The 18,413-nt window shown below is 43.9% G+C and overlaps 1 pseudogene; it reads left to right on the forward strand.

Annotated features, from left to right (window-relative positions):
• Positions 1-942: 942 nt before the first annotated feature.
• Positions 943-2,595, forward strand: LOC103628868 (DCN1-like protein 4; annotated as a pseudogene).
• Positions 2,596-18,413: the final 15,818 nt, after the last annotated feature.

Raw genomic sequence — 18,413 nt, forward strand, 5'->3', positions numbered from 1 at the left:
ATTACCCTACCCCTAGCTAGCCGCCTTAGGCTACGAGGGAATAAGACCGGTGTCCTGTCTAAGTTACTCCGGTAACAGGTAATGATGGTTCCCCGCGTGCGCCCATGACGTCGGGTACCCTCAAACCTCCTACGGAAGTAAGGAAACATCAGCAGGATCCATGCCGCACCGCCAGCTATGCTTCTACAGGGCCCAAGGCACTTCTCCGACGGCCACGTTATTACCTCTACAGGGCTCAAGGCACTCCACCGACAGCCACGTTGGTACATCTACAGGGCTCAAGGCGCTTCCCTGATGGCCACGTTATTATTTGTACAGGGCTCAGGGCACTTCCCTGCCAGCCACGTTAGCTCCAAGCTACACCCCCATTGTACAACTGAGCATCTCCTTGTGTCTATAAAAGGGGGTGTCCAGGGGCCCACGAGGGGGGAGAGGGGGACGGGGGGCGAGAGATGCACGTACGAACACACGTACGCACGGCGCGGACGAGCGGAGGCAGGCAGAGTAGGAGAGACGCGGTGGAGGTAGCCCCTGACGGCTCGCCTCAAGGCCGAACCCTCTCCTTCTCTCTCTCTCTCGCTCTCGCTCTCCCGCAATGCTTGTAACCCCTACTGCAAGCGTCCCCTGGTGCAGGATAATATAAGCCTCATCCCATCGCTTGTGTTCCATCTTGCATCAACCTATCTGGACAGGGGCACGCGGCACTAAAATTCACTAGTCGGTCCGGCTGAGGGCCCCCGGGGTCCGAAACACCGACACCAGCTAATGTGCTCGACAGTAGCTGTTCGAAGACGAAATGGTTCTATGTTTTTGTAGGCAAAAGGAAAAGAGCTAGACTGGCATAATCAGGGTCCATATTAAACCTAAAGAAGGTAGCTATACCAGTACATACCTCACAAAATCGTAGAACGCTGAGCACACGGGCTTTGACGGTAGCACGCCATGCTCTCACATGTGCCCCCATCCATCGTTGGCAGTGCACACAAAAACACGGATGCAAAACTAGCAGGGTCGTGGTCGTATGGAAGGGAAGGTAATGCAATTGTGTCTCTATGAGAAAGAAGGCAGCAAGAGCGGCAATAGAACCGATGAGTATGTTGCAAGCACACTGATTCTGAAGTGTCTACAGACTCTAAGAACAGAAGTACGTACCAATGTCTTGTAATATGAGTTCCTAGGTATTACATGTTAGTCAATCTGATCCACCAAAGATTTTGGAGTGTAGGATTCGGTCTATGGTCCATCATTTGTTCAGGACAATGGGTGACCCAGTTGAGAAAACCATATTTGTAAAGCCACATAAGCTAATTTGTATTCTAATATGTTGGTCGAGCCATATTTTCTAACTTAATCTTAGGCCTGGCGGTAGCCTAGATAACTCGGTCTCTCCCCAAAAAAGTACAGTTCCAAGAAATTGATGTGCGACATAATGATAGCTAAGGAAGCGCCACACGACCACACCTAATCTAAAAAGTCTACTTGAATTATTTGAGTGTGTCATATCTTATCTATGTTTTTCTTTTCATTCCCTTGTTCTTTTTCCAAGAATACCATGAATGAGATAATATACATGCAGGTGTATCAGAAACAGACCCTATTTCTTTTGTTAATGTGGGTGTAAATCAGGGCCCTCACAGGAAAGGCACATGCTATGGGCACAGACACCGCGGAGCACAGCGGCGTACGACGAGATCCACACAAGAGGCACATGTTGTGATAAGCAAGGTTATTTTACCTTGGTATGCATTACATACTGCTATTCAAGTGTTCAACGAAGAACCTGCTTTAGTTCTAATAGTAAAAATTGTTCTATGCTTTCAAGTGTTGACTAATACATGTTTTTATGTTATCAGGATGAATGGAGAACTGGCTTGAAAGCTCTTCGAGCTGACAGTATTAGTAAACTGAAGAAAGCATTTCCAGAACTGGTCCAAGAGGTGATTCTGTCTCCCCAAATATTATCTTATGTTCAAGTGAGCCATGCATATCAGAGATTTAATTTATGGAGTGAAGAACTTCCATCTAACAGATATATCATGATATATTGCCACCTTGTGACTGTAATGGACAATGAGCTATCATTAATTGTTGATATTTTTTTGTTGAAGTGTAATTTTGCTGACCACTTTCATATGTTTATAAATCCAGGTTACAAGGTCATCCAATTTCTAGGATTTCTACATATATGCATTTCGTTATTGCCTCACAGGTATGGTTGGTTTCTATTGTAAATTATAACGCTCCAAAGCAAAGTGATTAAGATGACTGCTATTTCTGTGAATTTTCACAATGATTATCTTTCCTCAGAGGATAAGAAGAAATGTATAGAAATACCAGTTGCTTGTGAGTTGCTGAATCTAGTATTAGGCTTGCAGTTCCGCCCTCAGGTTGACAAGCTTAATAATTACCTCATGGTAATGGATTATACTTTTCTTCTATGGTTTTGTTCATGCTTTCTTCATTGAGGCTCGGTGCTTAATTGACATGCTATATTTGAAATGTGTTTCAGTACCAAAATGACTACAAGGTGATAACAATGGACCAGTGGATGGGATTTATTCGTTTCTGTAATGAGGTCACGTTTTGAACATTACCTATTTTGCAGCATTTCATTTGTCTAAAATTTAAAAGAATAGCTCAACCTTGGAAACCACTTTGCAATGTTAGTATTCTTTTTATGCTATCATTGACACTTGGCATTTGCCTTTTATAATGCAGATATACTTCCCATCGCTTGACAATTATGATTCAGACCTTGCCTGGCCTTTGATTCTAGACAATTTTGTTGAGTGGCTACGAGAAAATAAAAGCTAGATATTCTATTCCTGTGGTCGTGAAGTTGTCATCCAAAATGTAATTTTCAAGAATGTAGGTGACTATATCATTGTTTACGTTTGTAAGACATCAATTTTGGACCACCCACATGTATATACTTTGGCAGTAGTGCAAACTCACTAATAACTCCCTTACCGAATTTTGTGTTTAGTAGCAGTTTTGGGCAGTCACATTCTATTCCACTTAGGCCTTGTTCTAATATTCTAATTACATATATTATTGAAGTGTATTGGAATGGATTTGGATAGATTAGAGATGCCAACGGGGATATGATATTCGCTAATCTCGTGGGGAATTTCCCTATTAGGGCTAGTTTGGTAACCTATTTTTTCCAAAGGATTTTAATTATTTGAGTGTGTCTTATCTTATCTCTATTTTTCTTTTCATTCCCTTGTTCTTTTTCCAAGAATACCATGAATGAGATAATATACATGCAGGTGTATCAGAAACAGACCCTATTTATTTTGTTAATGCAGGTGTAAATCATGGCCCTCATAGGAAATGTAACCTTACTCTTGATGAACAGAAAGCACAGGTTGTTGATGATCACTTCAAATTTGAGTGTTCTGTATCTTTTTTGTATAGTAATGAACTCTTTTTCTTTGACATGACCTTACAGATGGCACTTTGGTCAATGACTAAATCACCTCTCAGTGAAATGGGAAACAACCATCTATGCATGCAAACAGAAGAGAAAGTAGCGCTAAAATGTGTAGGACCAAATGAATCACGACACCAAAACAACATAACAAAGAGAGGAATGGTGGAAGGAATGGCTCACCTGGAACAGCTACAGAAGAGACCGACAGGACAGCCAGAGGATCTGCGTGTGTCTGCCCTTCTGCTATGTAGCAGATCTACAAGAACAACAGACACTATGAGCCAACGCATACGGATCCAATGAAGAGATGAGCGGGAATCGACGCAAGAGAAATTAGGATCTGAAGAAAGGAACGAACGACGGTGACGAAGTCGAGGAGGAGAAAGGCGCTTTGAGAGCACCTAGAGGGGGGGTGAATAGGTGATCCTGTGAAACTTAAACTTATAGCCACAAAAACTTGTTAAGTGTTAGCACAATAATCGCCAAGTGGCTAGAGAGGAGTCTCAACAAAACACAATGCCACAAGAGATCAAACACAGAGATGACACAGTGGTTATCCCGTGGTTCGGCCAAGACCAACGCTTGCCTACTCCACGTTGTGGCGTCCCAACGGACGAGGGTTGCAATCAACCCCTCTCAAGCGGTCCAAAGACCAACTTGAATACCACGGTGTTTTGCTTTGCCTTTCAATATCCCGTTTGCGAGGAATCTCCACAACTTGGAGTCTCTCGCCCTTACACTTGAGATTCACAAAGAAATACGGAGTAAGGGAGGGAAGCAACACACACAAATCCACAGCAAAATGCGCACACACACGGCCGAGAATCGAGCTCAAAAGACTATCTCAAAGTTCTCACTAGAACGGAGCTCGAATCACTGAGAATGACAAACGAATGCGCAAAGACTGAGTGTGGATGATCAAGAATGCTCTAAGGTTGCTTGGTATTCTCCTCCATGCGCCTAGGGGTCCCTTTTATAGCCCTAAGGCAGCTAGGAGCCGTTGAGAGCAATTCTGGAAGGCCAATCTTGCCTTCTGTCGTCGGGTGCACCGGACAGTCCGGTGCACACCGGACACTGTCCGGTGCCCGATTTCCTTCCTAAAATGGCGCGGCCGACCGTTGCAGTCCGTTGTAGATCTGGGAGCCGTTGGCGCACCGGACATGTCCGGTGCACACCGGACAGTCCGGTGCCCCCTCCCGACCGTTGGCCCGGCCACGTGTCGCGCGCAGATTCCGCGGCCGACCGATGGCTCACCGGACAGTCCGGTGCACACCGGACAGTCCGGTGAATTTTAGCCGTACGCCGTCGGCGAATTCCCGAGAGCGGCCACTTCGCGCCGAGTCAGTCTGGCGCACCGGACACTGGCCGGTGCACCACCGGACAGTCCGGTGCCCCAGACCGTAACAGCCTCTTGGCTGTACACAGCCAACTCTTCTCTTTTCTTCTTCTTCTTCCTGTTTTTGATACTTAGACAAGTATATTAGTACACAAAACCAATGTACTAAGGCTTAGAAACATACCTTTACTCTTGATTTGCACTTTGTTCATCCATGGGCATAGATTCACATTTAAGCACTTATGTTGGCACTCAATCACCAAAATACTTAGAAATGGCCCAAGGGCACATTTCCCTTTCAATCTCCCCCTTTTTGGTGATTTATGCCAACACAACATAAAGCAGCTAGAACAAGTGCAATATCACTTCAAATAAAAACTCAAATTTATTTTGATTCAATTTGGCATATATGGATCATCCTTTGCCACCACTTGGTTTGTTTTTGCAAATCAAACTCAAAATCCTATCTCTAAGTCAAATCCACTTGTAGAGACATAAAGAGAGGTTTTCCAAAGAAAATTGATTCAAGATTCCAAAAACTCCCCCTTTTTCCCATAATCAACACTTCTCCCCACAAGAGGCCAACTTTTGACAAAAGAGACAATGCAAGAGTTTTGACAAACCAAAAGCTCTATCCTACTGTTTTCAAAGTTTCTCAAGTGGTAGCTGATCCATTTATTGCTTTGGCCTTTATTTTCTCCCCCTTTGGCATCAAGCACCAAAACGGGATCAATCTTGGCCCTATAACCCCATTGCCTCACCAAAATCTTCAATTAAGAGCAAATGGCAATAAGAGTTCATGAGATGAACTTGGAATAAGTTACCCTCTCATCGGAGTGCAGTGAAAGTCTTTCATGGTCCAAGTCCACCTTTTCCCTTTCAATCCTCCTTTGAGACTAAATCATCAAACTTAAGCACATGGTTAGTCTCAAAGGGTCAAGTTGTAACACATCTCCCACTAAACATGTGCATCACTTTGCAACGGACTTGTGAGGTCCAGGGAGTGTTTGTACAACTTGAGCACCACAATAAGCAATAAAATGCAAAAAGGAACATGATCAAAAGCATAAACACACGTATGCTACAATTCAATCCAAGTTCCGCGAATCTAAGACATTTAGCTCACTACGCAGCCTGCAAAAGGTCTTCTCATCTAGAGGCTTGGTAAAGATATCGGCTAGCTGGTTTTCGGTGCTAACATGTAACACTTCGATATCCCCCTTTTGCTGGTGGTCTCTCAAAAAGTGATGCCGGATGTCAATGTGCTTTGTGTGGCTGTGTTCAACAGGATTTTCCGCCATGCGGATAGCACTCTCATTATCACATAGGAGTGGGACTTTGCTCAGATTGTAGCCAAAGTCCCTGAGGGTTTGCCTCATCCAAAGTAGTTGCGCGCAACACTGTCCTGCGGCAACATACTCGGCCTCAGCGGTGGATAGGGCAACGGAGGTTTGTTTCTTAGAGTTCCACGACACCAGGGACCTTCCTAAGAATTGGCACGTCCCTGATGTACTCTTCCTATCGACCTTACATCCAGCATAGTCGGAATCTGAGTACCCAATCAAGTCAAAGTTAGACCCCTTTGGGTACCAGATCCCGAAGCAAGGCGTAGCAACCAAATATCTCAGAATTCGCTTTACCGCCACTAAGTGACACTCCTTAGGATCGGATTGAAACCTAGCACACATGCATACGCTAAGCATAATATCCGGTCTACTAGCACATAAATAAAGTAAAGACCCTATCATTGACCGGTATGCTTTTTGATCAACGGACTTACCTCCTTTGTTGAGGTCGGTGTGTCCGTCGGTCCCCATCGGAGTCTTTGCGGGCTTGGCGTCCTTCATCCCAAACCGCTTTAGCAGGTCTTGCGTGTACTTCGTTTGGGAGATGAAGGTGCCGTCCTTGAGTTGCTTCACTTGGAACCCAAGGAAGTAGGTCAACTCGCCCATCATTGACATCTCGAATTTCTGCGTCATCACCCTGCTAAACTCTTCACAAGACTTTTGGTTAGTAGAACCAAATATTATGTCATCGACATAAATTTGGCACACAAAAAGATCACCGTCACAAGTCTTAGTGAAAAGAGTTGGATCGGCTTTCCCAACCTTGAAAGCATTAGCAATTAAAAAGTCTCTAAGGCATTCATACCATGCTCTTGGGGCTTGCTTAAGTCCATAGAGCGCCTTAGAGAGCTTACACACGTGGTCGGGGTACCGTTCATCCTCGAAGCCAGGGGGTTGCTCCACGTACACCTCCTCCTTGATCGGCCCGTTGAGGAAAGCGCTCTTCACATCCATTTGGTACAACCTGAAAGAATGGTGAGCGGCATATGCTAGCAAGATGCGAATTGACTCTAGCCTAGCCACAGGAGCAAAAGTCTCCTCAAAGTCCAAACCTGCGACTTGGGCATAACCTTTTGCCACAAGTCGAGCCTTGTTCCTCGTCACCACCCCGTGCTCGTCCTGTTTGTTGCGGAACACCCACTTGGTTCCCACAACATTTTGCTTGGGACGAGGCACCAGTGTCCAAACTTCATTGCGCTTGAAGTTGTTAAGTTCCTCCTGCATGGCCAACACCCAGTCCGGATCTAGCAAGGCATCTTCTACCCTGAAAGGCTCAATAGAAGAGACAAAAGAGTAGTGCTCACAAAAATTAACTAATCGAGATCGAGTAGTTACTCCCTTGCTACTGTCACCCAGAATTTGATCGACGGGATGATCCCTTTGAATCATTGCTCGAACTTGGGTTGGAGGTGCCGGTTGCGCTTCTTCCTCCATCACGTGATCATCTTGTGCTCCCCCTTGATCACATGCCTCCTTTTGATGAACCTGTTCATCGTCTTGAGTTGGGGGATGCACCGTTGTTGAGGAAGAAGGTTGATCTCGTTTATCTTGTTCCTGTGGCCGCACTTCTCCAATCGTCATGGTTCGTATAGCGGCCGTCGGAACATCTTCTTCATCTACATCATCACAATCAACAACTTGCTCTCTTGGAGAGCCATTAGTCTCATCAAATACAACGTCGCTAGAGACTTCAACCAAACCCGATGATTTGTTGAAGACCCTATACGCCTTTGTATTTGAATCATAACCTAACAAAAACCCTTCTACAGCTTTGGGAGCAAACTTAGAATTTCTACCCTTCTTTACTAGAATGTAGCACTTGCTCCCAAATACACGAAAGTAAGATACATTGGGTTTGTTACCGGTTAGTAGCTCATACGAAGCCTTCTTGAGGAGGCGATGAAGGTAGACCCTGTTGATGGCGTGGCAAGCCGTGTTCACGGCTTCCGACCAGAAACACTCGGGGGTCTTGAATTCTCCAAGCATCGTCCTTGCCATATCGATTAGCGTCCTGTTCTTCCTCTCTACCACACCATTTTGTTGTGGTGTGTAGGGAGCGGAGAACTCGTGCTTGATCCCTTCCTCCTCAAGGAACTCCTCCACTTGAAGGTTCTTGAATTCGGACCCGTTGTCGCTCCTTATCTTCTTCACCTTGAGCTCAAACTCATTTTGAGCTCTCCTTAGGAAGCGCTTGAGGGTCCCTTGGGTTTCCGACTTATCCTGCAAAAAGAACACCCAAGTGAAGCGGGAAAAGTCATCAACAATAACTAGACCATACTTACTTCCTCCTATGCTCAGATAGGCGACGGGTCCGAAGAGGTCCATATGTAGCAACTCCAGGGGTCTTGATGTTGTCATCACATTCTTGATGTGATGAGAGCCTCCCACCTGTTTCCCTGCTTGACAAGCTGCACAAGGTCTATCTTTTTCGAAATGAACATTGGTTAGACCTATCACGTGTTCTCCCTTTAGAAGCTTGTGGAGGTTCTTCATCCCCACATGTGCTAAGCGGCGATGCCACAGCCAGCCCATGCAAGTCTTAGCCATTAAGCATGTATCTAGACCGGCCTCTTCTTTTGCAAAATCAACTAAGTAAAGCTTGCCGTCTAGAATACCCTTAAAAGCTAGTGAACCATCACATCTTCTAAAGACAGACACATCTACATTTGTAAACAAACAGTTATATCCCATATTGCATAATTGACTAACAGATAGCAAATTATACCCAAGAGACTCTACTAAAAACACATTAGAGATAGAGTGCTCATTTGAGATTGCAATTTTACCTAACCCTTTTACCTTGCCTTGATTCCCATCACCGAATATTATTGAATCTTGGGAATCTTTATTCTTGACGTAGGAGGTGAACATCTTCTTCTCCCCCGTCATATGGTTTGTGCATCCGCTGTCAATAATCCAGCTTGAACCCCCGGATGCATAAACCTGCAAGGCAAATTTAGGCTTGGGTCTTAGGTACCCAACTCATGTTGGGTCCTGCAAGGTTAGCACAAATATCCTTAGGGACCCAAATGCAAGTTTTGTCTCCCTTGCATCTTGCCCCTAATTTTCTAGCAACTATCTTCTTATTCTTTCTACAAATAGCAAAAGAAGCATTTAAAGCATGATATATTGTAGAAGGTTCATTAACTTTCCTAGGAACATTAACAACATTTTTCCTAGGCATATTATGAATAACATTTCTCCTACCAACATTTTTATCATGCACATAAGAAGAATTAGAAGCAAACATTGCATGAGAATCAAAGTCATTATAACTCCTATAATCATTTCTAGGTTGTCTTCTATCATAGTACATGAAGGCATGGTTCTTTTGCACACTACTAGCCATAGGGGCCTTCCCTTTCTCCTTGGTGGAGATGGGAGACTTATGGCTTGTCAAGTTCTTGGCTTCCCTCTTGTAGCCAAGACCATCCTTAATTGAGGGGTGTCTACCAATCGTGTAGGCATCCCTTGCAAATTTTAGCTTGTCAAATTCATTTTTGCTAGTCTTAAGTTGGGCATTAAGACTAGCTAATTCCTCATTTAATTTTGAAATTGAAACTAAATGATCACTACAAGCATCAATGTCAAAGTCTTTACACCTATTACAAGTTTCAACAATTTCTACACAAGAATTAGATTTACTAGCTACTTCTAGTTTAGCATTTAAATCATCATTGAAACTTTTTAACTTAGCAATAGTTTCATGACAAGAAGATAATTCACTAGAGAGCATTTCATTTCTCTTAATTTCTAGAGCAAGAGATTTCTGAGCTTCTACAAATTTATCATGTTCTTCATACAACAAATCCTCTTGCTTTTCTAAAAGTATATTCCTATCATTCAAGGCATCAATCAATTCATTAATTTTGTCTACCTTAGTTCTATCTAATCCCTTGAATAAGCATGAGTAATCTATCTCATCATCATCACTAGACTCATCCTCACTTGAAGAAGCATAAGTACTAGTATTTGGAATGCTTACTTTCTTCTCCCTTGCTATGAGGCAAGTGTGACGCTCGTTGGGGAAGAGGGATGACTTGTTGAAGGCAGTGGCGGCGAGTCCCTCATTGTCGGAGTCGGACGAGGAGCAGTCCGAATCCCACTCCTTGCCAAGATGAGCCTCGCCCTTTGCCTTCTTATAGTTCTTCTTTTTCTCCCTCTTGTTCCCTTGTTCCTGATCACTATCATTTTCGGGACAGTTAGCAATAAAATGACCAAGCTTACCGCATTTGAAGCATGAGTGCTTCCCCTTGGCTTTGGTCTTGCTTGGCTGTCCCTTGCGACCTTTAAGCACCGTCTTGAATCTTTTGATGATGAGAGCCATCTCTTCATCATTAAGTCCGGCCGCCTCAATTTGTGCTACCTTGCTGGGTAGCACCTCCTTGCTTCGTGTTGCCTTGAGAGCAAGGAGTTGCGGCTCGTTGATCGGACCATTCAAGGCGTCGTCCACATACTTTGCCTCCTTGATCATCATTCGCCCGCTAACGAATTTCCCAAGAACTTCTTCGGGCGACATCTTGGTGTACCTGGGATTTTCACGTGTATTGTTCACCAAATGAGGATCAAGAACGGTAAATGACCTTAGCATTAGGCGGACGACGTCGTGGTCCGTCCATCGCGTGCTCCCGTAGCTCCTTATTTTGTTGATAAGGGTCTTGAGCCGGTTGTATGTTTGTGTCGGCTCCTCGCCCCTTATCATCGCGAACCGTCCAAGCTCGCCCTCCACCAACTCCATTTTGGTGAGCAAGGTGACGTCGTTTCCCTCATGAGAGATCTTGAGGGTGTCCCAGATCTGCTTGGCATTATCCAAGCCGCTCACCTTGTGATACTCGTCCCTGCACAAAGAGGCTAGCAACACAGTAGTAGCTTGTGCATTTTTATGAATCTGTTCATTAATAAACACAGGGCTATCCGAGCTATCAAATTTCATTCCACTTTCCACAATCTCCCAAATGCTGGGATGGAGAGAAAACAGGTGAGTACGCATTTTGTGGCTCCAAAATCCGTAATCCTCTCCATCAAAGTGAGGAGGCTTGCCAAGTGGAATGGGGAGCAATTGAGCATTTGAACTATGCGGGATGCGCGAATAATCGAAAGAAAAGTTTGAGTTAACCGTCTTTCGTCTATCGTAGTCGTCGTCGTCCTTTTGGGAGGAGGAAGATTCGTCGCTGTCGTAGTAGACAATTTCCTTGATGCGCCTTGTCTTCTTCTTCCTCCCGTCTTTTCTTTTGTGGCCCGAGCCTGAGTCGGTGGGCCTGTCATCATTGGGCTCGTTGACGAAGGTCTCCTTTTCCTTGTCGTTGATCACCATCCCCTTGCCCTTAGGATCCATCTCTTCGGGCGGTTAGTCCCTTTCTTGAAGAGAACAACTCTGATACCAATTGAGAGCACCTAGAGGGGGGGGTGAATAGGTGATCCTGTGAAACTTAAACTTATAGCCACAAAAACTTGTTAAGTGTTAGCACAATAATCGCCAAGTGGCTAGAGAGGAGTCTCAACAAAACACAATGCCACAAGAGATCAAACACAGAGATGACACAGTGGTTATCCCGTGGTTCGGCCAAGACCAACACTTGCCTACTCCACGTTGTGGCGTCCCAACGGACGAGGGTTGCAATCAACCCCTCTCAAGCGGTCCAAAGACCAACTTGAATACCACGGTGTTTTGCTTTGCCTTTCAATATCCCGTTTGCGAGGAATCTCCACAACTTGGAGTCTCTCGCCCTTACACTTGAGATTCACAAAGAAATACGGAGTAAGGGAGGGAAGCAACACACACAAATCCACAGCAAAATGCGCACACACACGGCCGAGAATCGAGCTCAAAAGACTATCTCAAAGTTCTCACTAGAACGGAGCTCGAATCACTGAGAATGACAAACGAATGCGCAAAGACTGAGTGTGGATGATCAAGAATGCTCTAAGGTTGCTTGGTATTCTCCTCCATGCGCCTAGGGGTCCCTTTTATAGCCCCAAGGCAGCTAGGAGCCGTTGAGAGCAATTCTGGAAGGCCAATCTTGCCTTCTATCGTCGGGTGCACCGGACAATCCGGTGCCCGATTTCCTTCCTAAAATGGCGCGGCCGACCGTTGCAGTCCGTTGTAGATCTGGGAGCCGTTGGCGCACCGGACATGTCCGGTGCATACCGGACAGTCCGGTGCCCCCTCCCGACCGTTGGCCCGGCCACGTGTCGCGCGCAGATTCCGCGGCCGACCGTTGGCCCGGCCGACCGATGGCTCACCGGACAGTCCGGTGCACACCGGACAGTCCGGTGAATTTTAGCCGTACGCCGTGGGCGAATTCCCGAGAGCAGCCACTTCGCGCCGAGTCAGCCTGGCGCACCGGACACTGTCCGGTGCACCACCGGACAGTCCGGTGCCCCAGACCGTAACAGCCTCTTGGCTGTACACAGCCAACTCTTCTCTTTTCTTCTTCTTCCTGTTTCTGATACTTAGACAAGTATATTAGTACACAAAACCAATGTACTAAGGCTTAGAAACATACCTTTACTCTTGATTTGCACTTTGTTCATCCATGGGCATAGATTCACATTTAAGCACTTGTGTTGGCACTCAATCACCAAAATACTTAGAAATGGCCCAAGGGCACATTTCCCTTTCACGCTTCCGCCGGGTACCAGGCCGAGGGAAAGAGGAAGACACGAGCGAAGGTGCTCCATATCTAAAGTCTTAAAACCTGACCCGGTTTCGGCGCCTCCCCGCACTTCGCGGGCTTCTGACCGCGCGCGTGCCGACGCGTACCGTGCTTCAGACGCGAAATTTTCTTCGATTCAACGGACACATTCGTCATGTTTGTGGTCTGTCCTTCCTGTCCGACTTGGATCCACGACCATCACCCGTTCAGATTCCCGCTCCGTCCCTCTCGACCTCAACGCCATCGCCGGTGCTGGATCGGGTTCGCGCGCGCCATCGCCTCCACGTCCCTGTCGCCAACAGCTACTCACTCAACATTCCATGCTTGACAGTCCATGACGGACGCACGCCCTTTCCCCTCTTTTGCAACTCATTCTGGAGCGCACTGCCTCTGATCCGCGGCACCGCGTCGCGTCCGCCGATGAGGAGGGCCCACCTGTCGGCGGCGGCGCAGCGGCGACCGACGGTGGCGCTGCTTCTGGGCCTGGCGCTCGCCTTCTGCCTCGTCGTCCTCTCCATCCAGTCCTCCTTCTTCGCCGCCCCAGGTATGGCCCTTCCGCCCCGCATTCCGAAGCCCTAGCCAGCACACCAAGCCGACGGGTTCGCCCTGCTCTCACGCAGGGGCACCGGGCAGGAGGCTGGATCTGGACGCCGACGACGTGCGCGAGCTCGCGGGGTTCCAGTCCCGCGTCCAGCAGTGCGTGGTATGTCTCCTCAATCGGCTCCGTGCCTGCGCACGGAACCGCACATGTTTTCCATTCCTTTTCCTTCAAACTCAACAGTGACACAACCCCATTTGTTTCGCATTTGATGCTGAAATGCTATAATTAATGTTACAATCGTGGTGACCGGGAACAATGCCAGTCTGCCAGTGATGTTGTAGCTATCAAGGACTTTAGTACAATAACACATAGGTTCTTCCGAAGTTACAGTAGTCTATCAACTGTTGATTCACGCTACTCATAGAAACAAGTATCGTTTCATGTTATGTAGAGGAATTGTTTAGTTCTCTTTATCTTTCCTGTGATAAGTGCAGAGCATATTCCTTGGTTATGGATATGTGTATTGGGTAACTGGGCATTCACGTTTTGTATTTGTTGTTGCAAGGTCCATATGGATAGTCCGACTGATCTTGGTATCTCTGGTAGGCTGTCGTTCATTGCTGAAAACTTTTGTGCCCGTTGTTATCTCTGATAGCCTGTTGTTCATTGCCTGATATTTGTTTCATATATTATCTTTGGTGTTTGTGTCTCCACATGAGTACAGGAGGCAAAATAATCATCCACTTTGAGCTCATTTTAATAAATCTTCTCAAGACATAAAAGTCTTGCGACTATATGCAACATTTCCTCAGCAGTGCTAAGCTTGCTTGCTTATTTTTCTTCTGTTGTTTGATCATCTTCTATCTTCTGAAATCTCGTCTTTATTTAGGCTAGCAGAGGACTTGGTCTCACAACACATATTATTGATCACTGCAAGCTGGTCCTTAAATTTCCTGAAGGGACCAACAGCACCAGGGTCAGTATTCCTCCCATTTTTATGGTCAATGGATTCTATTCCTCATCTAGAATCATGAGTTAAATATTCATCTGAGATGATATTCTTGAGCTTTTTTGCAGTATAATGCTCAGTTCAAGTTTTTTGAACCTCTAGAATACAAATATGATGTCTGTGAAACTATCTTATTATGGGAACATGTTAGTACATTCTTCTAGACTAACACGTTTGCTCTTGTTACTCGTGTTAATACTAATATGGTCGCAGTACCGCAACATGACAACTGTATTGACAAGGGAATACTTGGATGTGAGGCCGGATGGATGGTTGGATTATGCAGCTAAAAGGATCGCACAGCTGTAAGCTTAGGTTTCTTCTTCTTCTTTTCTTTTAAAGTGAAATCAACCTCTCCACATTGGTACTAATTCTTTTGATTTTAAAATTTGGTAGTGGTGCTGATAAATGTTACAACCGCACTCTCTGTGATGAGCTTCTTAGCATTTTACTGCCTGCTAAACCCCCTTTCCATCCACGCCAGTTCGCGACATGTGCAGTTGTTGGTAACTCAGGAGATCTCTTGAAAACATAGTGGTTTAATTTCAGCGGACAACGATCTGCATCTGCAGTACCCAGATCTGCATGCTCCAAAAGTGTTAGATAGCAGCAAAGTCTCTGACAAAAATGAACAGCAAACAACGATCTGAACACACATCTTACAGAGGTGACGACATCGTCCTGGGGACTCTTTTTGTCAGTTCTCTTGGAGTGCTTGAATAAGAGCAAAAGAATAGTAGTTCAGTTCTCTCACATAACTCCCAACAAATGTATGTTCTGACCTCAGTTCTACTCATTCTGTCCTAAAACCAGGACGATGTTAGATTTGCTGACAAACGATCTGGACTTCTTACTGAAACTAATCATTGAACATGTTCATAGAACAGACAGTACATGGCTTTCTTTATGCAGTTTTTGTGGTATTGTACAAAGTGGCAAATATGCTTGATCTTCCTGCTGATTCCAACACTTCTTTTATTTCTGTAACGCAGACCAACCGTGCTTGCATATGTGCTATCGGAGTTGAACCATCATCACAACTATGGTCTTGATTTATTCCTTTTATCTGTTGATGAAGGAATCACAGGATATAGAGACGACTCACTACAAACTGTTAAAAGGATATAATAAACGTTCAATATACAATTGCAAGATTTAACTGCTTGAAGATCAAGAGTCTACAATGCATTGTTGATATAATAAACATCATAAGAATAGATTTTTTTCTACAATAAACTTTAGGGTCTGTTACATGCTCTGACACTTGTCTACATTAACATAAATGTGCAGTGCTAACAAATGAAGTATATACCTAGCTACATGACTTTCGTCCACATAAATAATATGATCTGATAGTGTGAAAGTGTTAAATAAAGAAGTATCACATAGACCTGATTTTGATGGACCTGGAGCACTTGCAGTTGTCCCAAACAAGTCCTACAACATGGTCGATCCATGTTTGTTGTTTCTTATTAAAAACGTAGAAACACATGACCGGTGTTACACTATTCTAACAAAGATTACTGTCAAAATAATATATTAGATTCAAAACAACCCCTGTTTATCTTTGCTTAGACCAGGGAAATGTGATCCTTTTGGCTTATGTGGATTACCATCAATGTATGGTTAATATTTATGTGTTGTTTTGCACACGGAGTTCATTGCTAGATAAATATTTGTCTTGCCTAGCAGCTAGATTTGTGCCTTTACCTCTCTTCTGAATGGAATTGATACTTTTGCTCTTGATGTATATGTAGCAGACAACCATTAGTTGCATACAGTAATGGTTCGTTTTCTGTGTTCTATCATTGGTCCCTACTGAGCAGCGGTCGCTGCATTATCAATGCATATACTCATTTGTTTGCTTAGTTTTTTCTTCAGTCAATAGACGCCCTCATTTTGTTTAGTCCATGTGGTGAATAGGCGTGTTACCAAAATAGTAAAGTTGTTTTTTAGCTCGCTGAGAAAGGATATACTCCCTCCATCCCAAATTAAAATTCGTTTTTACCTTTCCAGTAGATTCATACAATAGCTAGTGTATATGTTCTATATATGTGTCTAGATTCATTATCATTCATATAAATATAGACATAATAATTTAGAGCTAAAACAGATATTATTTTGAAACTGAGGGAGTAGATCCATAGGTGCAGCATATTTGTTTTGGGTAGATCTTGTCTTGTATAGTACTCTCTTCTTTTTAAATTACAAATTCATTTTGATTGATACACAGTGTGACAATACTCTTCTTTTTAAATTACAAATTCTAATGCTAACACACTAATGCATGTCTCCAAGTCATCGTTTGATCGTAGTGCTCCATTAGTATGATGCACGAGCCAACCCTAGCAACTTCTCCCTTGAAATCTTAGCCTTTGCAACTTACTCTACGTGTGTCAATAATATCTGGTGGATATGCACGCAGACCGCCTAGACCAGTGTCTTGTGTATATGTAATGCCCCGTTGTCTAGACCTTCTGTCTTCGAACTGCATGGCTACAAAATTGTGATGTTTAAGAATTTATGTAACCGTCGTCACTTGTTGAACAAAACGTGTATTATACTTCGTAATTGCCTATTGATCGTGAGTCGTGTGCTCTGTGTGTCGCTGTTCATTTCATGGACAAACTCCTCTCTGAAAATGTCATCCTAATGATTCATTGTTCCGTTCAACGTACAATATATAACTTTACAGGATTCTGTGTATTTACTCCTGCTATAGCGCCATTCATCTTAACCTGAAGTTCGTTGATAATTTGAATTTGTCATTTAACTATATTCTACTAATTGTACTTATCTGTAATAATTGTATGATATAGCTATAAGGGTGAACACCCGTTGTGCCTGCAACATTTTGAAACAAAGTGGCGATGTCAAGATGTACTCAAGGGATAGTGCGAGCCTGGCCTACGGTGTTGGCTTAATTGCCTACGGTGAAGATTGCAAGCAGAAGTTGAAGGCTCCAGATTTAGAGTTGCATCTTCGGAAAGGCAGGAGAACAAGGTACTGAGTCTTACCATTATTTTAATACAAAAAATTATATGTTGTATTGTTCTTTGCAAATCTTTTGACCACCAAACTATATTGGTGAATTTGTGTTCATTTCCGTTGCGTTCAATTAATCAGATCCCTGTTGTGGAAGTCGTAAATGTGCCGAAACACAGTAAGCAGCGTGACCACATGCAAGAAGTTAAAATGTCAAAATTCCAGCTTTGTAATCTAGGACATGTGCCACTTTCATTGAAAATTGTGCTCCTTATAACATATCTATATTTGGCATGAAGTGAAGACTTACGCTCTGAGAGCGCTACTGACTATTTTGCTATCCATAATCGTTGTTGTTGGTCTGCACCTATTGTGGAAAGGTATATTCTGGCTTTCTGACGGAATGAACGAAATGGAAGAGCAGATGGCGAGACAAAGGCATCAAAGGGTGCAATATTGTAAAAAAAGAGATAAAAGAGTTACTTTGAGCCTAATAATCAATATTGACATGTGGATTAATTAATAGACGTTAGGGATTCAGTTCTGCAAGATCATAAACATGTTGTCGTTTTCTTTCTCGCTACAAATTAGCATTTGTATACGTAATGTATTGTTTTATTTTCATTTTGCTACTCTGATAATTGTATACGTTTCTTGTGCAGAACTGCAAAAGCTTGATATCCAGCAAGACCTTGCAGTTGGAGAGTGCTCGTGCTTTTAACTTCTTCCCTAACACAGATATGTCGTTGTTCTCGCTTCTTGACTAAAACGTATCGTCATATTTGACTTGAAAGTATCATGTCATATTTTACTGCGACAATTATCATTATATATTTCTCCAAGTTATGTTGCAAGAATAAAATTTGGCTTTAGCTTCAAAATTACTATGCTTGTCTTAGTTGCCAACTTTTTTGTGTCATTACATACTTGAATTTTCAATGGTAAAATTTAGCATTCCTTTGCATTGTACTCTGAATTTTTCAAAAGAGCTTTGACGTACCGAACCAGTCTATTTTATGGCGTGTACTGTTGTCTACTTTGAATCGTACTAAATAAAGTTTGTTAATGCATTCGATTAATGGAGGTAGGGCGCCGTGAAGCGCG

The sequence above is a fragment of the Zea mays genome, chromosome 5 (genome assembly GCF_902167145.1).
Source record: "Zea mays cultivar B73 chromosome 5, Zm-B73-REFERENCE-NAM-5.0, whole genome shotgun sequence".
In the NCBI taxonomy this organism is placed as follows: Eukaryota; Viridiplantae; Streptophyta; class Magnoliopsida; order Poales; family Poaceae; genus Zea; species Zea mays.